This window comes from Tachyglossus aculeatus, chromosome 2, assembly GCF_015852505.1.
Source record: "Tachyglossus aculeatus isolate mTacAcu1 chromosome 2, mTacAcu1.pri, whole genome shotgun sequence".
NCBI lineage: Eukaryota > Metazoa > Chordata > Mammalia > Monotremata > Tachyglossidae > Tachyglossus > Tachyglossus aculeatus.
The window spans coordinates 161,861,446-161,883,186 of NC_052067.1; the positions used below are offsets into that span (position 1 = coordinate 161,861,446).

Below are 21,741 nucleotides of genomic sequence, written 5' to 3' on the forward strand. Positions count from 1 at the left end.
AATAATAATAATGGCATTTGTTAAGCGCTTACTATGTGCACAGCACTGTTCTAAGCGCTGGGGGGGATACAAGGTGATTAAGTTGTCCCACGTGGGGCTCACAGTCTTAATCCCCATTTTACAGATGAGGTAACTGAGGCTCAGAGAAGTTAAGTGACTTGCCCAAGGTCACACAGCAGACGAGAAGCAGCTTGTCTCAGTGGAAAGAGTCCGGGCTTTGGAGTCAGAGGTCAAGGGTTCGAATCCCGTCTCTGCCAATTGTTGGCTGTGTGACTTTGGGTAAGTCACTTTACTTCTCTGTGCCTCAGGTACCTCATCTGTAAAATGGGGATTAAAACTGTGAGCCCCCTGTGGGACTACCTGATCAACTTGTAACCTCCCCAGCGCTTAGAACAGTGCTTTGCACATAGTAAGCGCTTAATAAATGCCATCATTATTATTATTGTGTGGTGGAGTAGGGATTCGAACCCATGACCTCTGGCTCCAAAGCCCGTGCTCTTTCCATTGAGCCACGCTGCTTCTCATTCATTCAATCAATCGTATTGATTGAGCTATTACTGTGTGCAGAGCACTGTACTAAGCGCTTGGAAAGTACAATTTAGCAACAGATAAGAGACAATCCCTACCCAACAACGGGCTCACAGTCTAGAAGGGGGAGATAGACAGCAAAATAAAGCAAGTAGACAGGCCTCAATTGCATCAAAGGCCCACTCGCTGCCAACAGCCGCTTTAATGACTTGCTAATGGTTAATGACTCGCTAATCGCAGCTCCGAACTTGTGGATTCCCCCCAGCTGGGACCTGCTGAGTAGCCCCCTAACTAGAAGACCCCGAATTGGCCACTGGGATGTACAGATCAGTTGCTGTAGCTCCAGACTGTTTTCATGATAAGAATAATAATAATAATAATAATAATAATAATAATAATAATAATAATAATAGTATTTGTTAACCGCTTACTATAGAGAGAAGCAGTGTGGCTCAGAGGAAAGAGCCCGGGCTTGGGAGTCAGAGGATATGGGTTCTAATGATGATGATGATAGTAATAATAATAACGATGGCATTTGTTAAGCGCTTACTATGTGCCAAGCACTGTTCTAAGCGCTGGGGGTATAAAAGGTAATCAGGTTGTCCCACGTGGGGCTCACAGTCTTAATCCCCATTTTATAGATGAGGGAAGTGAGGCATAGAGAAGTTAAGTGACTTGCCCAAAGTCACACAGCTGACAAGTGGTGGAGCCGGCATTAGAATTCACGATCTCCCAAGCCCGTGCTCTTTCCTCTGAGCCACGCTGCTTCTCCTTGGTATTTGTTAAGCGCTTACTATGTGCCACGCACTGTTCTAAGCGCTGGGGTAGATACAAGGAAATCCGGGCTCTGCCACCTGTCAGCTGTGTGACCTTGGGCAAGCCACTTAACTTCTCTGGGTATCCCCCCACCCCACCCCCCGGGTTTAGAGCAGTGCTTGGCACAGAGTAAGCGCTTAACAAATACCATTATTATTATTAGCAACAGTGTTTTGCACATAGTACACGCTTAATAAATGCTATCATTATTATTACCAGCTGCTGTACCAACTCCCTCTAGATTGTAAAGTCACTGCGGGCCGGGAATGTGTCTACTTATTGTTATATTGTACTTTCTCAAGCGCTTAGCACAGTGCTCTGCACACATTCTTTTGTGTGCTCTGCACACAGTCTTTTAGACTGTGACCCCACCGTTGGGTAGGGACTGTCTCTATATGTTGCCAATTTGTACTTCCCAAGCGCTTAGTACAGTGCTCTGCACATAGTAAGCGCTCAATAAATACGATTGATGATGATGACATTAAGCGCTCAATAAATACGAATGGCCGAATGTTATATTCCTCTCCCACGACTTTAGTACAGTGCTTTTCACCTGGTAAATGGGCAATAAATACCACTGAATGACTGACTCCTCTTTGTTAAGCACTGCATGAAGCACCGGAAAAGATTTAGGATAATTCATTCATTCATTCATTCATTCATTCATTCAATCGTATTTATTGAGGGCTTCCTGTGTGCAGAGCACTGTACTAGGCGCTTGGGAAGTACAATTCAGCAACAGAGACAATCCCTGATAATCTGGTGGGACGCAGAGTTCGTTAGCTAAGGGGTATGGGAGAGCCGGTATTTTATGCCATTTTGCGGTCAGCAGCATGGCCTAGTGGATAGAAAATGTACTTTCCAAACGCTTAGTACAGTGCTCTGCACACAGTAAGCGCTCAGTAAATACGATTGAATGAATGACACAGGGCTGGGAGTCAGAGATCGTGGGTTCTAATCCCATTCCACCACTTGTCAACTGTGTGACTTTGGTCACTTAATTTCTCTGTGCCTCTGTTACCTCATCTGTAAAATGGGGATTAAGACTGTGAGCCCCTCGTGGGACAACCTGATTAGCTTGTATCTACCCCAGCGCTTAGAACAGTGCTTGGCACATAGTAAGCGCTAACAAGTACCGTCATTATTATTATTATGATTCCCTCATCCACAAAATGGGAATTGAGACTGTGAGCTCCTCATGGGACATGGACTGTGTTAAACCTCATTACCTTGTATCTACTCCAGTGCTTAGTTCAATGACTGGCACACAGCAAGCGTTTAACAAATACCATTAAAAAATCAATTATTGACTCCTTTCTGTGTGCAGAACACAGTACTAAGCACTTTGGTGAGGACAGTACAATAGAATTGGTAGAAGCGTTCCCAGGTTTTTACCAATTCGGGCACCTTCTAAGATTTTCCCACCCTTCGCCGTGGTAGAGGTCATTTAAGTAATAATAATGGCATTTGTTAAGCACTTACTATGTGTAAAGCACTGTTCTAAGTGCTGCGGAGGATACAGGGTGATCAGGTTGTTCCACGTGGGGCTCACATTCTTAATCCCCATTTTACAGATGAGGTAACTGAGGCACAGATAAGTTAAGTGACTTGCCCAAAGTCACACAGCTGACAATTGGTGGAGCCAGGATTTGAACCCATGACCTCTGACTCCCAAGCCTGTGCTCTTTCCATTGAGCCACGCTGCTTCTATTTAAGTGGCTGTCATAACCGCAAACCGGTGTTATTACATTCCCCAACTGGACAGCCTCCTCTGGGCCTCGAACTTGACCATTGCCCCTTCCAATGGATGTAATCTCTTCTAGCCTTTCTGCCTATTTCGGTACTTGTCTTGTTTTACGCCATCGAGTCGCCCCCGACTCATAGCGAAGCCGTGGGCCCATCTCTCGAGAACACCCCACCTCCATCTGCAATCATTTCAGTAGTGGATCCGTAGAGTTTTCTTGGTAAAAAACAATCCAGAATAACAATAATAATAATTGCATTTGTTAAGCGCTTAATGTGTGCAAAGCACTGTTCTAAGCACTGGGAGGGAATGAGGGAACTGAGGCCCAGACAAGTGAAGTGACTTGCCCAAACTCACACAGCTCACGTAATTCTTAATTCTATTTGTTCTGACCATTTTGACACCTGTCTACATGTTTTGTTTTGTTTTCTGTCTCCCCCTTCTAGACTGTGAGCCCATTATTGAGTAGGGGCCGTCTCTAGATGTTGCCGATTTGTACTTCCCAAGTGCTTAGTACAGTGCTCTGCACACAGTAAGCGCTCAATAAATACGATTGAATGAATGAATGAATGAATACAAGGTGATCAGGTTGTCCTACATAGGGCTCACAGTCTTCATCCCCATTTTACAGATGAGGGAACTGAGGCAGAGAGAAGTTAAATGGCTTGCCCAAGGTCACACAGCTGACAAGTGGTGGAGCCGGGATTCGAACCTGTGACCTCTGACTCCCAAGCCTGAGCTCTTTCCACTGAGCCACACTGCTGCTCCTAAGTGGTTTACCATTGCTGCCTTCCACACAGTAAACTTGAGTCTCCATCCTCTACTCTCTCCCATGCCGCCACTGCCCAGCATGGGTGAGTTTTGACTTGTAGCACATTGCCTTCCACTTGCTAGCCACTGGCCAAGCTAGGAATGGAATGGGTAGGCCTCTGCTTCACTCTTCCTCCTGTAGTCGAGACTGGTAGAGTCCTGGGAACTCTCCAGTGTGACCCTGGGAGGGGGCTTAACAAATACCAAAATAATAATAACTCCTCCATTCATTCATTCAATCGTATTTATTGCTTCGTACAGAGCACTGTACTAAGCACTTGGGAAGTACAATTCAGCAACAAATAGAGTCCCTACCCAACAACGGGCTCAGAGTCTGTACACGCCTTGCATCTCCCTCTCCTGCCCCATCTCTGGAATCCCTCTGCCCCAGAGGCACCCCTCGTCCCCCTCCCCACTTGCCAGCACCCATCAACTAACTGTCTCCCATCCAAATCCTCTCCACCCCTCACGCTGTCCCCTCCTCCACTATCCCTCCACAGCTGCTGCCAAGTGTGAAAGGGAAAGGAAGAGGTCCATACTTTACTCACTCCAATTCATACTTCACTCTGCTGCCACGATCATTGCTCTACGAAAACGTTCAGAACACCTCACCCCCCTTCCTCAAAAAACTCCAGTGGTTGCCCATCCACCTCCATTTCTAACAAAAACTCCTCACCATTGGCTTTAAAGCTGTCCATCACCTTGCCCCTTTGTACTTCACCTCCCTTCTCTCCTTCTATAGCCCAGCCCGCACACTCTGCTCCTCTGCCACTAACCTTTTCACTGGGCCTCCTTCTCGCCTGTCCCGCCGCAGACCCCTGGCCCACGTCCAACTCTGGCCTGGAATGCCCTCCCTCCTCAAATCCCACAAATCCCTCCTGTTCCCCCCTTCAAAGCCTTACTGAAGGCCCACCTACTCTATGAGGCCTTCCCAGACTAAGCCCCTTAGAGAAGCAGCGTGGCTCAGTGGAAAGAGCCCGGGCTTTGGAGTCAGAGGTCATGGGTTCAAGTCCCGACTCTGCCGATTGTCAGCTGTGTGACTTTGGGCAAGTCACTTAACTTCTTTGTGCCTTAATCCCTCATCTGTAAAATGGGGATTAAGACTGTGAGCCCCGCATGGGACAACCTTGATTACCTTGTCCCCCACCCCCCCCCCCCCCCCCCCAGGGCTTAGAACAGTGCTTGGCACATAGTAAACGCTTAACAAATACCAACATTATTATTATTATTATTATTATTATTATTATTATTATCATTTTCTTCATCTCCCACTCCCCTCTGCATCACCCTGACTTGCTCCCTTTGCTCTTCCCCTCCTCCCACCCCCAGCCCCACGGCAGTTTCGTACGTATCTGTAATTTTATTTAAGAGGGTGATGATGGTATTTGTTAAGCGTTGATTATGTGCCAAGCACTGTTCTAAATGCTGGATTAAATACAAGGTAATTAGGTTGTCCCACGGGGGGCTCACAGTCTTAATTCCCATTTTACAGATGAGGTAACTGAAGCTTAGAGAAGTTAACTGACTTGGCTGTAAAAGGAACTGACAGCTGATAAGTATTGATGTTTACCTCCGCTCCTCTAGACTGTAAGCTCATGTTGGGCAGGGAATGTCACTGTTTATTGTCGGGTTGTACTTTCCCAAACATTTAGTACAGTGCTCTACACTCAGTAAGCGCTCAATAAATATGATTGAACGAATTAATGAATGAATGCTCTACATACTATAAGCACTTAATAAATATATCTATAATGTATTTATATTAATGTCTGACTCCCCCTCTAGGCTGTAAACTTGCTGTGGACAGGGAATGTGTCTATTTATTGTTATTTTGTACTCTCCTAAAGCGCTTAATACAGTGCTCTGCACACAGTAATAAATACAATTGAATGAATAAATGGTATTATAACTAGAAAGCAGCATGGCCTAGTGGAGAAGAGCACGGGCTGGGAATCAGAAGGACCTGGCTTCTAATTCCAGCTCTCCCACTTCATCATCATCATCAATCGTATTTATTGAGCGCTTACTGTGTGCAGAGCACTGTACTAAGCACTTGGGAAGTACAAATTGGCAACATATAGAGACAGTCCCTACCCAACAGTGGGCTCACAGTCTAAAAGGGGGCTTGGCTGCTGTGTGACCTTGGGAAAGTCACTTCACTTCTCTGGACCTCAGAGTTACCTCATCTGGAAAATGGAGATTAAGACCGTGAACCCCATATGGGACAGGGACTGTGTCCAACCTGATAATCTTGTGTCTACCCCAGGGCTTAGAACAGTGTTTGACATATAGTAAGCACTTAACAGATACCATTATTACTATTAATGAAGGAGAGAAGTAGCGTGGCTCAGTGGAAAGAGCGCAGGCTTGGCAGTCAGAGGTCATGGGTTCTAATCCCCGCTCCGCCACTTGTCAGCTGTGTGACTTTAGGCAAGTCACTTCACTTCTCCGTGCCTCAGTTCCCTCATCTGGAAAATGGGGATTAAGACTGTGAGCCCCACGTGGGACAACCTTGATTACTGTCCCCCCGCCTCCAGCGCTTAGAACAAGTGTTTGGCACATAGTAAGCGCTTAACAAATACCAACATTATTATTATTACAACTAACTCAGTCCGAGGTTGGTGTGCAAATCAGTAGTTGTGTACGAGAGCCCCAATAAGCGTGCAGTACAGGAAAAGACACTAGGGGGAAGCAAAAAAAAGCTTTTCTAAAAAACTTATTATTAGAATTCAGTGTTGTGCATTAATTCAATCATATTTATTGAGCGTTTACTGTGTACAGAGCACAGTACTGAGCGCTTGGGAAGTACAATTCAGCAACAAATAGGGACAATCTCTGCCCAAACCGGGTTCACAGTCTAGAAGGGGGGAGACAGACATCATCATCATCATCATCAATCGTATTTATTGAGCGCTTACTATGTGCAGAGCACTGGACTAAGCGCTTGGGAAGTACAAATTGGCAACATATAGAGACAGTCCCTACCCAACAGTGGGCTCACAGTCTAAAAGGGGGAGACAGAGAACAAAACCAAACATACTAACAAAATAAAATAAATAGAATAGATAAGTACAAATAAAATAAGTAGAGTAAAAAATATGTACAAACATAGATACATATATACAGGTGCTGTGGGGAAGGGAAGGAGGTAAGATGGGGGGGATGGAGAGGGGGACGATTATTAGCCTGAAGGGCTGGCTGCCAGGGCAGAATGGCTAGTCCAGTCTGCTCCAATGGCTACTAACTTCTGAACAAGTAAACAGGCATCAGTAGCATCATTATAAATAAACAGAATGATAGGTATACACACATCATTAATAGAATAAATAGAATTATAATTATAAATATGTACATATACGCACAAGTGCTGTGGGGCGGGGAGGGAGGTAGAGCAAAGGGAGGGAGTAGGGGCGATGGGGAGGGGAGGAGGAGCAGAGGAAAAGGGGGGCTCAGTCTGGGAAGGCCTCCTGGAGGAGGTGAGCCTTCAGTAGAGCTTTGAAGGGGGGGAAGTGTGATTGTCTGGTAGATTTGAGGAGGGAGGGCATTCCAGGACAGAGGTAGGACGTTGGCTGACATAGGTCAGCGGCGGGACAGGTGAGAAAGAGATCCAGTGAGAAGGTTAGCGGCACCAGGGGAGCTGAGTGTGCGGACTGGGATGGAGATGGAGAGAAGGGAAGTGAGGTAAGAAGGGGCAAGGTGATGAACAGCTTTGAGGCCAATAGTGAGTAGTTTTTGCTTGATAAGTGCCCAGCAAAAATGTTAAGAAGCGGACTAGATAAAAAACAAACAGATCAGAAATGGATTTATTGCCTAGCCAGGAGTTGGATCCTTTTTTGTCTCTCCTAATTGTATCATTCTCTGATTTGATTGGGTTTCTGGATGACACGAGCTAATCATCGCTACAATTTCTCCAAGTAGCTACTTAAGTTCTTAATTATTGATGGTTGGGCTTTTAGAAACGGATACATTTTGAATTTGTTATCTGTAATTCGTTCATTCAGTCATATTTGTTGAGTGCTTACTGTTGCAGAGCACTGTACTAAACGCTTGGAAAGTACAATTCGGCGACAGATAGAGACAGTCCCTACCCAACAATGGGCTCAAAGTCTAGAAGGGGGAGACAGACAACAAAAAAAACAAGTAGACAGGTGTCAATACGATCAAAATAGATAAATAGAATTGTAGATATATACACATCATTAATAAAAAAGAGTAATAAATATGTACAAATATACACAAGTGCTGTGGGGAGGGGAAGGGGGGAGGGCAGAGGGTGGGAGTGGGGGTGATGGGGAGGGGTGGAGGAGCAGAGGATAAAGGGAGGACTCAGTCTGGGAAGGCCTTCTGGAGGAGGTGAGCTCCTGCTTCCTATTTGTCTGTCCTCCCCAACTCTAGATTTTGAGGACAAGGTCTATGTTTGAATTGATTTTCTTGTATTTGATAATTGTGGTATTGATTAAGTGCTTACTATGGGTCTAGGGCTAAACTAAGCACTGGGGTAGATGCAAGATAATCAGTCTTCATGTGATGCTCAGGTCTAAGTAATAATTCAGTCATATTTATTGAGCACTTACTGTGTGCAGAACACTCTACTGAGCATCTTGGAGGGTACAATGTAGCAATATAACAGTCACATTGGAACAGATACTGAATCCTCATTTTGCAGATGAGGAAAGTGAGGGCCCAGAGAAGTAATGTGACTTGTCCAAGGTCACACAGCAGACAGATGGCAGAGGCAGGATTAAAACCCAGGTTTTCTGGCTCCCATGGCCCAGGCTCTTTCCACCAGGCCATGCTGTTTCGCAAGTTTTTACCCTACTCCTTATCGTAGTACTTCGTACATACCATGAGTGCTCAATAAATACTATTACTTCTAGTACTATATGGTCTTGTCTTATGCCGTCGAGTCGTTTCTGACCCATAGCGATACCATAGACACATCTCTCCCAGAACGCCCCGCTTTCCCTCTACAGTCATTCTGGTCACGTATCCATAGAGTTTTCTTGGTAAAAATCCAGAATTGGTTTACCATTGCCTCCTTAATAATAATAATAATTATAATGGTATTTGTTAAGCGCTTACTATGTGCAAAGCACTGTTCTAAGCACTGGGAGGATACAAAGTGATCCAGTTGTTTCTGACCCATAACGACACCAAAGACACATCTCTCCCAGAACGCTCCGCTCTCCATCTACAATCATTCTGGTCACGTATCCATAGAGTTTTCTTGGTAAAAATCCAGAAGTGGTTTACCATTGCCTCCATAATAATAATAATAATAATAATAATAATAATAATAATAATAATAATAATAATAATAATAATATTTGTTAAGTGCTTACTATGTGCAAAGCACTGTTCTAAGCACTGTGGGGATACAAGGTGATCAGGTTATCCCACATGGGGCTCACAGTCTTAATCCCCATTTTACAGATGAGGTAACTGAGGCATAGAGAAGTTAAGTGACTTGCCCAAAGTCACACAGCTGACAATTGGCAGAGATGGGATTTGAACCCGTGACCTCTGACTCCAAGGCCCGGGCTCTTTCCACTGAGCCACGCTGCTTCTCTATAATCATGGCATTTATTAAGTGCTTATTATGTGCAAAGCACTGTTCTAAGCTCTGGAGAGGTTACATGGTGATCAGGTTGTCCTATGGGGGGCTCACAGTCTTAATCCCCATTTTACAGATGAGGTAACGGAGGCACAGAGAAGTTAAGTGACTTGCCCAAAGTCACACAGCTGACAGTTGGTGGAGTTGGAATTTGAACCCAGGACCTCTGACTCCAAAGCCCACGCTCTTTCCACTGCACCAAGCTGCTTCTCTCTGCCGACAACTCTTTCCCATGCCACTGCGGCCCAGCACGGTTGAGTTTTGACTTGTAGCAGATTGCCTTCCACTCGCTAGTCACTGGCCAAGCTAAGAATGGAATGGACAGGCCTCTGCTTGACTCTCCCTCCCATATCTTAGACTGGTAGGGTACTGGAAACTCTCCAGGTGCGATCCTGAGAGGGGTACTATTATATGCTAAGCACTTGATAAATAGCATCAACAACCAAACAAAATTGAATTATAGCGTAATTTAGGTCTATTGTCCTAGGTATTTAATTTCAGTGCTAATTTTGTGTTCATGATAATAATAAATATGGCCTTTCTCTTCTTTTTTGGTATTGATTTTATGTTTAATATGTGCCAGACACTGAACTAAGCACTGGGGTAGGTACAAGCCAATCAGATTAAACACAGTTTCTGTCCCACATGGGACTCACAGTTTTAATCTTCATTTTGTGGATGAGGGAACTGAGCCTCAGAGAAATGAAGTGACTTACTCAAGGTCTCACAGTAGACAAGTGGCAGAGAGGGGATAAGAACGGCTCCTCAAATTCACCAAACTAGCACACTTCCCCTCTTCAAAGCCCTACTGAAAGCTCACCTCCTCCAGGAGGCCTTCCCAGACTGAGCCCCCCCTTTATTTATTTATTTATTTTTTTAATGGCATTTATTAAGCGCTTACTATGTGCAAAGCACTGTTCTAAGCGCTGGAGAGGTTACAAGGTGATCAGGTTGTCCCATGTGGGGCTCACAATCTTAATCCCCATTTTACAGATGAGGGAACTGAGGCTCAGAGAAGTTAAGTGACTTGCCCAAAGTCACACAGCTGACAAGTGGCAGAGGTGGGATTTGAACCCATGACCTCTGACTCCAAAGCCCGTGCTCTTTCCACTGAGCCACGCTGCCTTTTCCTCTGCTCCCCTTCCCCTCCCCATCACCCCGGCTCCTTCCCTTTGCTCTACCCCACCTCCCCACAGCACATGTGCATATATGTACATATTTATTATTGCAATTCTATTTTTTTTTATTAATGATGTGTATATATCTATTTATAATTTTAATTCTATTTATTTATAATGCTACTGATGCCTGTTGACTTTTTTTAATCTCTGTCTCTCTTCTCCTAGACTGTGAGCCCCTTGTGGGCAGGAATTGTCTCTGTTGCTGAATTGTACTTCCCGAATGTTTATTACAGTGCTCTGCACAAAGTAAGCGCTCAGTAAATACAATTGAATGAATGAATAAGACCAGGCCCTTCTAACACCCAGGCCTGTGCTCCATCTTCTAAGTTATGCTGCTTCTTTGGGAAGCACTCACAGTCCGCCAGACTCTGGGATTGAAACAAGATAATCAATCAATCGTATTTATTGAGCGCTTACTGTGTGCAGGGCAAGCAGAACAGATACAGTCCCTGTCCCACATGGGGTTCACAGTCTAAGCCAACTTGTACTTCCCAAGGGCTTAATACAGTGCTCTGCACACAGTAAGTGCTCAGTAAATACGACTGAATGAATGAAGGAACAAACAAGTGGGAGAACAGGTCTCCTTACCCTATTTTTAAAGATAAGGAAACAAAGAGGTTAAGTGACTTGCCTGAAGTCCCAAGTGGCAGAGTTGGAATTAGAAGTCAGGAGACCTAGTGTTCTTTTCACTAGGCCATGCTCCTCTCCATGAGTACAGTGCCTCAGGACTTAATACAGTGCCTCAGTACGTAGTACAGTGCCTGGCACATAATAAGCACTTACAAAAAAAAATGACTCCTGCTACAGTGACTTTCCATTCAATCAATCAATCAATCATATTTATTGAGCGCTTACTGTGTGCAGAGCACTGTACTAAATGCTTGGGAAGTACAAGTTGGCAACACATAGAGACAGTCCGTACCCAACAGTGGGCTCACAGTCTAGAAGAGCATTCAAGCTCCTTGAGGAAAGTGATCATCAATTAATCAACCAGTGGTATCTACTGGCCACTTACTGTGTTCAGAGCACTGTGCTAAGTGCTTAAGAGAGTACAGTACAACAAGTGGTAGACACTTTCATGTCCACAGTGAACTTAAAGTCTAGCGGGGGTTGGCAGACATAATATAAATAAGTAGGTTATGGATATAGCGTGGCTCAGTGGAAGGAGGGCGGGCTTGGGAGTCAGAGGTCATGGGTTCTAATCCCGGCTCTGCCACTTGTCAGCTGTGTGACTTTGGGCAAGTCACTTCACTTCTCTGGGCCTCGGTTCCCTCATCTGGAAAATGGGATTAAGACTGTGAGCCCCATGTGGGACAACTTGATTACCTTGTATCTCCCCCAGTGCTTAGAAAAGTGCTTGGCACATAGTAAGCACATAACAAATACCAAAATTATATATATTATATATATTATATATATGTATACACATGTATATAAGTGCTGTGGAGCTGAGGGTGGGGTGGCTATCAAGTGCATGTCTTCTAATTCTTTTGTACTCTCCCAAGTGCATAGGACAGTGCTCTATACATTGTAGATACTCAATAAATACTATTGATTGATTCCAAGATAATAATAATAACACAGTGCTCTGCATACAGGAAGTGCTCAGTAGATCAATCAATCAATCAGTCGTATTTATTGAGCGCTTACTGTGTGCAGAGCACTGTACTAAGTGCTTGGGAAGTACAAGTTGGCAACATATAGAGACAGTCCCTACCCAACAGTGGGCTCACAGTCTAGAAGGGGGAGACAGAGAACAAAACCAAACATATTAACAAAATAAAATAAATAGAATAGCTATGTACAAGTAAAATAAATAAATAGAGTAATAAATATGTACAACCATATATACATATATACAGGTGCTGTGGGGAAGGGAAAGAGGTAAGATAGGGGGATGGAGAGGGAGACAAGGGGGAGAGGAAGGAGGGGGCTCAGTCTGGGAAGGCCTCCTGGAGGAGGTGAGCTCTCAGTAGGGCCTTGAAGGGAGGAAGAGAGCTAGCTTGGCGGATGTGGAGAGGGAGGGCATTCCAGGCCAGGGGGATGACGTGGGCCGGGGGTCGACGGCGGGACAGTCGAGAACGAGGCCCAGTGACGAGATTAGCGGCAGAAGAGCAGAGGGTGCGGGCTGGGCTGGCGAAGGAGAGAAGGGAGGTGAGGTAGGAGGGGGCGAGTTGATGGACAGCCTTGAAGCCGAGGGTGAGGAGTTTCTACCTTATGCGCAGATTGATTGGTAGCCACTGGAGGTTTTTGAGGAGAGGAGTAACATGCCCAGAGCGTTTCTGGACAAAGACAATCTGGGCAGCAGCATGAAGTATGGATTGAAGTGGGGAGAGAGACGAGGATGGGAGATCGGAGAGGAGGCTGATACAGTAGTCCAGACAGGATAGGATGAGAGCTTGAACGAGCAGGGTAGCGGTTGGGATGGAGAGGAAAGGGCGGATCTTGGCAATGTTGCGGAGCTGAGACCGGCAGGTTTTGGTAACGGCTTGGATGTGAGGGGTGAACGAGAGAGTGGAGTCGAGGATGACACCAAGGTTGTGGGCTTGTGAGACGGGAAGGATGGTAGTGCCGTCCACAGTGACAGGAAAGCAGGGAGAGGGCAGAGTTTGGGAGGGAAGACAAGGAGTTCAGTCTTGGACATGTTGAGTTTTAGGTGACGGACGGACATCCAGATGGAGATGTCCTGAAGGCAGGAGGAGATGCGAGCCTGGAGGGAGGGGGAGAGAGCAGGGGCAGAGATGTAGATTTGGATGTCATCAGTGTAGAGATGATAGTTGAAGCCGTGGGAGCGAATGAGGTCACCAAAGGAGTGAGTAGATACGTTTGATAGACCAATTACTTTGTATCTACCCCAGTGCTTAGTACAGTGCCTGGCACATAGTAATCGCTTAACAAATACTATGGATGTCTTTTAAAATCCACCCACTTTACTTGTGTATCTGCCATTCCTTCGCATCTTATCAAAACATTTGCCCCGCCCTTATTTCCTCCTTAGCTGCCGTCTATTCACTAGGTCTGACATCTGAGCTTTCCAGAGTTGTGGTTAGAGCAGGGAAGGGAGGGAAGGAAGGAGACTGGGAACGGGCCTGGTAGTTCCTGAGAGTAATAATAATAATTATTATTATTATGGTATTTGTTAAGGCCTTACTATGTGCCAAGCACTGTCCTAAGCACTGAAGTAGGTACAGGGAAATCAGGTTGTCCCACGTGAGGCTCACAGTCTTCATCCCCAATTTACAGGTGAGGTAATTGAGGATCAGAGAAGTTAAATGATTTGCCCAAGGTCACATAGCAGACAAGTGGCAGAGCTGGGATTAGAACCCATATCCTCTGAGTCCCAAGCCCATGCTCTTTCCACTAAGCCATGCTGTTTCTCTAAATAGGGCAAGCCCTAAGGCGTTGGCACATCAGGATGAAGCTGCTAGTTTGCCATCCTGGAAAAATCTGTGCCCTGGAGAGCTGCAACATTCCCGATTAATCAATCAATCAATCAATTATATTTATCGAGTGGTTACTGTGTGCAGAGCACTTTACTAAGCACTTGGGAGAGTATAATATAACAGAGTTGGTAGACACACTCCCAGCCCACATTGAGCTGCAGTCTAGTGTGGTAATAGACATGAATATGAATGCATGAATTATAGATATGTAAATAAGTGCTGTGGGGGAAGGGGGAAAAAGAAAGCAAATCCAAATGCAAGGGCGATGCAGAAGGGAGTGGGGGGAGAGGAAATGAGGGTCTTGTTGGAGAAGGCCTCTTGGGGGAGATGAGCTTCCAATAAGGCTTTGAAGCAGGGGAGTGTAATTGTCTGATATGAAGAAGGAGAGCATTCCAGGCCAGAGGCAGGATGCGGGCAAGAGGTCGGTGTCCCAAGGTGACCCTTGGGTGCCAGCCATCTCAAGGTCAAATGCTATCTCGTGGCCACCCGAGCCAGCAGGCAGAACTCAGAAGTGAGGGTGTGATTCCACCACCACAACCCAAACTGCTTGATTGACAGCCCAAGCTGGGAATACAGAAGGTGTCCCTCGCCCCCGTGCCAATCAAATTAGGTATGGAGGACGGAAAGGGCAGAGATTGGATAAACTAAGGCCGGAAGCTGAAATGGCCTAGGAGCAGAGGTGATAAATACCTGCGGCCTCTGGCCCTCTAGGCAGAGGATCAAGACTTGCAGCGGGTGGCTGCAGGGTATCTCTGTCCAGAGCATGAGAAGCCCTCTCCACCTGCACCAAGTGAGGAGCCCTGGGATGGGGAAGTATCCTGTCCCACTGGACGCTCGTGGGGCTGGAAGCCAGGCGCTTCGCCATGGGTATGTAATGAATGAATGGATTCCTCCCAAATGGAAAATCCCCTTCGGTGGGAGCTAGGGGCTTCCCCCATGGGTGTGTAACTCAAGTGGATTCCTCCTGAGTGGGAAGTGCACATCAGTGCAAACAAATTGTAAGGGAATTCTGCCTGGGTGGGACCTGGGGGTTCTGCCACTCGCGAGTAATGTATACGTGTGTTCCTCCCGTTAGGGAAGCTCTAATATTACTAATTGATTACATTTTTCCCAAAAGGGAAGTTCAATCCATTGCGCCTAAACAATTACATAATTCAATTCGCCTCACGGAATTAATTTTATATAAAACTCAGGCTTTCCATCCCCGGCCTCTCTCTCTCGCCTCGTCGATTACTGAATGAACCCGTCCCTGGACTATGGGTGACAGTCAGTGGCGAGATAGATGAGATGGAGGTACAGTGAGAAGGTTGGCATTAGATTAGCACAGTGTGCGGGCTGGCTTGTAGTAGGAAATCATGGAGGTAAGGTAGGAGCAGGCAAGGTCATTGAGCGCTTTAAAGCCAGTGGTCAGGCGTTTCTGTTTGATGCACGATTGATCCAAAGTCAGGATGACCCTACAGTTATAGAAGCAGGATGGCCTAGTGACAGGAGCCACTATGAGCTTCTCACCTGGGTTCTAATTCATTCATTCATTCAATCATTCAATCGTATTTATTGAGCGCTTACTGTGTGCAGAGCACTGTACTAAGCACTTGGGAACTACAAGTTGGCAACATATAGAGACTGTCCCTACCCAACAGTGGGCTCACAGTCTAGAAGGGGGAGACAGAGAACAAAACAAAACATATTAACAAAATAAAGTAAATAGAATAAACATGTACAAATAAAATAAATAAATGGAGTAATAAATACGTACAAACATATATACATATATACAGGTGCTGTGGGGAAGGGAAGAAGGTAAGGCGGGGGATGGGGAGGGGGAGGAGAGGGAGAGGAAGGAGGGGGCTCAGTCTGGGAAGGCCTCCTGGAGGAGGTGAGCTCTCAGTAGGGCTTTGAAGGAAGGAAGAGAGCTAGCTTGGCGGATGGGCAGAGGGAGGGCATTCCAGGCCAGGGGGATGACGGGGGCCAGGGGTTGACGGTGGGACAGGCGAGAAAGAGGCACAGTGAGGAGATTAGCGGCAGAGGACTGTAGAAGGAGAGAAGGGAGGTGAGGTAGGAGGGGGGCGAGGTGATGGACAGCCTTGAAGCCCAGGGTGAGGAGTTTTTGCCTGATGTGTAGGTTGATTGGTAGCCACTGGAGATTTTTGAGGAGGGGAGTAACATGCCCAGAGTGTTTCTGCACAAAGACAATCCAGGCAGTGGCATGAAGTATGGATTGAAGTGGGGAGAGACAGGAGGATGGGAGATCGGAGAGGAGGCTGATACAGTAATCCAGACGGGATAGGATGAGAGCTTGAACGAGGAGGGTAGCAGTTTGGATGGAGAGGAAAGGGTGGATCTTGGCAATGTTGCGGAGCTGAGACCGGCAGGTTATGGTGACGGCTTGGATGTGAGGGGTGACCGAGAAAGCGGAGTCGCGGATGACGCTAAGGTTGCGGGCTTGCGGGCTAATCCCAGCTCTGCCATGTGTCTACTGCATGCCCTTGGGTAAGCCACTTCACTTCTCTGTGCCTCAGTTCCCTCATCTTTAAGATGAGAATTCAATCCTGTTCATTCATTTAATCACATTTATTGAGCACTCACTGTGTGCAGAGCACTGTACTAAGCGTTTGGAAGGTATAATTCAGCAATAAAGAGAAACAATCCCTGCTCACATTGGGTTTACAGTCTACAAGGGTCTAAATGAATTTGACTCCCTAGTTCAACAAGTTCTTCATCTCCCTGATCTGTATGTGATGGATCATTCAATCGTATTTATTGAGCTCCTACTGTTTGCAGAACATTCTACTAAGCACTCGGGAGGGGACAATGAAACAGGGTTACATTGAATGGAGGATATAAAATCACACAAGATGCAGGGGCCTCCTGGACAGAACATAGGCCCGGGAGTCAGAACACCTAGGCTCTCATCCCAGCTCCACTTCATGTCTGCTGTGGTCCCTGTTCAATTCACACAACTTCTCAAGGCCTCTTCTGCAAAATGGGGATTAAATCTTACTCCTTCTTAGACTGTGAGCCTCAGGTGGGACTTGATTATCTTGTATCTACTCCAACGCTTGGTTCGGTCCTTGGCACATAGTAAGTGCTGCCCTCTCCCCGCCTTTCCCATCACTGTTGACGGCACTACCATCCTTCCCATCTTACAAGCCCGCAACCTTGGTGTCATCCTCGACTCTGCTCTCTCGTTCACCCCTCACATCCAATCCATCACCAAAACCTGCCAGTTTCACCTCCGCAACATCACCAAGATCCGCCCTTTCCTCTCCATTCAAACCGCTACCCTGCTGGTTCAATCTCTCATCCTATCCTGACTGGATTACTGCATCAGCCTCCTCTCCGATCTCCCATCCTCCTGTCTCTCACCACTTCAATCTATACTTCACGCCGCTGCCCAGATCATCTCTGTGCAGAAACGCTCTGGGCATGTTACTCCCCTCCTCAAAAATCTCTAGTGGCTACCAATCAACTTATGCATCAGGCAAAAACTCCTCACTCTCAGCTTCAAGGCTGTCCATCACCTCGCCCCCTCCTACCTCACCTCCCTTCTTTCCTTCTACAGCCCAGCCCGCACCCTCCACTCCTCTGCCACTAACCTCCTCACTGTGCCTTGTTCTCGCCTATCCTGCCATCAACCCCCAGCCCACGTCCTCCCCCTGTCCTGGAATTCCCTCCCTCCACACATCCGCCAAGCTAGCTCTCTTCCTCCCTTCAAAGCCCTACTGAGAGCTCACCTCCTCCAGGAGGACTTCCCAGACTGAGCCCCCTCATTCCTCTCCCTCTCCTCCCTCTCCCCATCCCAACCCTTACTTCCTTCTACTCCCCACAGCACCTGTATATATATTTGTACATATTTATTACTCTATTTATTTTACTTGTCCATATTTACTATTCTATTTTATTTTGTTAATATGTTTTGAATGAAAACAATTGAGTAGAAAAAGTTTCCCAATATTTTTGCTAAATGGTCAATCTTTTGCTATTAAGTGACTTCATATTTTAATATGGTTTGAGATATTAGCCATTTCTTCTGGATTCTTAAAATTGTGGTATGCAAATGAGAAAAAGGACAGAAAATCATTTTTGAGGAATTCTCAGATGTAGCGGAGTATTAGGAAATAGCTGAAAGGCACCAACTAAATCCCTAAAACTAAGCATAAGCCAAACTCGAAAACTTTAATCAATCAATCAATGGCTTTACTGAGAGCTTACTGGGTGCTGAGCACTGTACTAAGGGCTTAGGGAGAACATAATACAGTTAAGTTGGTAGGCACTATTCCTGTCCTCAAGGAATTTATAATCTAGAGCGGGGAGTTGGATATTAAATACTTTTCAGATACTGGAAGCAGCCAGAATATAAGACCCTGTCCATGTCTTCTAGACTGTAAGCTCTATGTGGGCAGGAAATGTGTGTTTATGGCTATATTGTACTCTCCCAAGCGCTTAGTACAGTGATCTGCACTCAATAAACACTCAGTAAATATGACAATGAAAGAATGAAGTTCTGTGGATCTGGAGGCGGGGTGAAAAACAAAGGGCTTAAGGAGTACAGGCCCAACTGCATAGATTCATTCAATTCATTCAATCATATTTATTGAGCGCTTACTGTGTGAAGAGCACTGTACTAAGTGCATGGGAAGTAGAAGTTGGCAACATATAGAGACGGTCCCTACCCAACAACGGGTTCACAGTCTAGATGATGCAGAAGGGAGGGCAAATCGGGTCTGTAGATGGGAGGTTCCCTCACTCACTATATGCAGGGCATTGTAGAAAGCACTTGGGAGAGAACAAGCAGCATGAAAAGCAACACGGTTTAGGGGAAAGAGCACGGGCTTGGGAGTCAGAAGATGTGAGTTCTAATCCCAACTCCGCCACTTATCTTCTGTGTGACCTTGGGCAAGCCACTTAACATCTCTGTGCCTCAGTTACCTCATCTGAAAAATGAGGATTAAGACTGTGAGGCCCATGTGGGACAACCTGATTACCTTGTACCTATCCTAGCATTTAGAACAGTGCTTAGCACATAGTAAGCGCTAAACAAATGCCATCATCATCATCATTACAACAATAGCAAAATGCACATTCTCTACCTTCAAGGAGATTGCAATTTAATTTGGGAAATGGACAAAAATGACTGACAAGCAGAGGAGGCAGGAGGAAAAATACAGATATAACAAGAAGCAAGCAAGATTGAGGGGATGAAGTGGGTATTTAGGATCGCAAATGAGGGGGAACATTTGGAGGTTTCGCCTGCATCTATCACTCAGCAATCTACCTTAAAACCATCCTGAAACCCCACTGCAAAATGTAGATCAGGAGATGTGGGTTCTAGCCCTGGTTCTGCCACTTATTTGCTGTGTGACCTTGGGCAAGTCACTTAACCTCTCTGTGCCTCTGTTTCCTCATCTCAAAATGGGGATTAAGAATTCATTCATTCAATTATATGTATTGAGTGCTTACTGTGAGCGGAGCACTGTACTAAGTGTTTGGGAGGCAGGATGTGGGCGAGAGGTTGGCTGTGAGATAGGAGAGATCAAGGTACAGTGAGAAGGTTAGCAATAGACTAGTGAAGTGTGCTAGCTGGAAGCAGCGTGGCTCAGTGGAGAGAGTACGGGCTTGGGAGTCAGAGGTCAGGGGTTCTAATCCTGACTCTGCCACTTATCGGCTGTGTAACTTTGGGCAAGTCACTTAACTTCTCTGTGCCTCAGTTACCTCATCTGAAAAATGGGGATTGATTGTGAGCCCCGTGTGGGACAAGTTGATCACCTTGTATCCCCCAGCGCTTAGAACAGTGCTCTGCACACAGTAAGCGCTTAACAAATAAAACTGAATGAATGAATGTAGGCGGGAACAAGGTGATTGAGTTCTTTAAAGCCAATAGTGAGGAGTTTTTGTTTGATACGGAGGTGGATGGGCAACCACTGGAGGTTCTTGAGGAGTGGGGTAACATGGCCTGAACATTTTGTAGAAAAAATGATCCAGGCAGGAGAGTGAAGTATGGACTGGAGTGGGGTGAGACAGGAGGCTGGGAGGTAAGCAAGGAGGTTTATACAGTAATCAAGGCAAGGTAAGGTAAGTGATTGGATTAACGTGGTAGCAGTTTGGATGGAGAGGAAAGGGTGGGTTTTGGTGATGTTGTGAAGGTGGAACTGACGGGATTTAGTGATGGATTGAATATGTAGGTTGAATGAGAGAGAAAGAGGAGTCAAGGATAATGCCAAGGTTAAGGGCTTGTGAGACAGGAAGCATGAAAAAGACAAGGGGAGGAGAGGGTTTGGTTGGGAAAACAAGGCATTCTGTTTTGGACATATTAAGTTTGAGGTGACAGCAGGACAACCAAGTAGCGAAGTCTTGAAGGCAGGGGAAAATGTGAGACTGCAGAGAGGGAGAGAGAACAGGGCTGGAGTTGAGGATTTGGGAAGCATATTGGTGGCAGTTGAAGCCCTGGGAGCCAATGAATAGAAGGGGACCGAGAACTGAACCTTGAGGAACACCCACAGTTAGGGAGTGGGAGGCAGAGGAGGAGCCCGCAAAAGAGATTGAGAAGCGGCCAGAGAGATAGGAGGAGAACCAGGAGAGGACAGTGTCGGGGAAACAGTGGTTGGATAATGTTTCCAGGAGAAGGGGTGGTCGACAGTGTTAAAGACAGCTGAGAGGTCGAGGAGGATAAGATAGAGTAGGAGCCGTTGGGTTTGGCAAGAAGGATATCATTGGTGACCTTTGAGAGGGTGGTTTCTGTGGAGCAAAGGGGGCAGAAGCCAAATTAGAGGGGGTCAAGGAGAGAATTGGAGGAGAGAAATTTGAGACAGCAGCTGTAGACAACTTTCTCAAGGAGTTTGGAGAGGGATGGTAGGAGGGAGATGGGGCAATAACTGGAGGGAGTCATGGGGTCAAGGGAGGATTTTTTTTAGGTTGGGGATGGAATAGGGGAGAAAAGTACATGTTCTTCCCTTTTTAACTGTGAGCTCCATGGTAGGCAGGTACTATGATCTGATTATCTTCTATCCATTCCAGAGTTTAGCACAGTATTTACACACTAATAAGCGCTTAATACTACTATTATTAAGAAGTAGGACAAATATGTCAGGATGAAATAGCTGAAAAAAATCAATCAGTGGTATTTGTTGTGTGCTTATTGTGTGTAGATCACTGGACTAAATATTTGGGAGAGTACAATACAAAAGAGTAGGTATAGCCAATCCTTGCCCACAAACAGTTTATAAAATAGAAGGGGATAAATAATTGTTTATACATATATATGTAAGTATGCACACACATATATACATAATATGTATAGTATATATAATTGTTCCTATATAACCATTTATATAACATGTAAATATATCAATTATATCTAAATAGAGATATCAATTGTTTATGTATGTGCATTTATATCATTGTTCTTCAAATTTTTAAAAGTCTTATTCAGATCACACCCAAGAGGGCTTCCTCGACTAAATCCTCATTTCCTATTCTCCCACTTCCTTCTGCATTGCCCTTGCACTTGGATTTGCACTCTTGATTCACCCCTCCCTCAACCCCCCAGGCCTTAGGTACATAGCCATAATTCATTTCTCTAAATTAATGTGTCTCCCCGACTAGACT

The 21,741-nt window shown here is 45.7% G+C and overlaps 2 non-coding genes across 2 annotated transcripts; both read right to left on the reverse strand.

The window, feature by feature from the left end:
• Window positions 1-3,952: 3,952 nt before the first annotated feature.
• LOC119925107 lies at window positions 3,953-4,089 on the reverse strand. Its single transcript, XR_005449776.1, has one exon. It is a non-coding gene; the product is annotated as a small nucleolar RNA SNORA7 (small nucleolar RNA).
• A 5,687-nt stretch (window positions 4,090-9,776) lies between these two features.
• On the reverse strand, window positions 9,777-9,914 carry LOC119925125. Its single transcript, XR_005449793.1, has one exon. It is a non-coding gene; the product is annotated as a small nucleolar RNA SNORA7 (small nucleolar RNA).
• Between the last annotated feature and the right edge of the window lie 11,827 nt (window positions 9,915-21,741).